Here is a 396-nt window from a genome sequence, read left to right on the forward strand (position 1 = left end):
CATTCAGTTCAGAGCAACAATACAATATTCAGTGTTGACAGTTAGTAATGTTGTCAGTCTTCTTAAAATAGAGTTTTTTTTGTTTTTATAAAAAATTTGCAAGTAATTGTTTTTTTATATATATAAAAAAAAAAAAATAGAACCGATCTGTACTTGATCCCAAATGAGGGCACTTTGTTGATATGTGTACACAATTATTTACAAAAAGTTAATTATATACCTTTTTTAATATATTTTTGTCCCAGTTTTAGAGATATGATTATAAACATAGCATAGTCATAAAAAAAAAACGACTCCCGACACATTTCAGGCGTGCATAACCCACGTCATTGCACGCAGCGCCAACGCCTGTTGGCCCCTTTAAGAGACGTGGGCTGGTCCGTGTGCGTCACCCAC

The sequence above is a fragment of the Leptonotus elevatus genome, chromosome 18 (assembly GCF_054856555.1).
Source record: "Leptonotus elevatus isolate MCC_2025b chromosome 18, RoL_Lele_1.0, whole genome shotgun sequence".
In the NCBI taxonomy this organism is placed as follows: domain Eukaryota; kingdom Metazoa; phylum Chordata; class Actinopteri; order Syngnathiformes; family Syngnathidae; genus Leptonotus; species Leptonotus elevatus.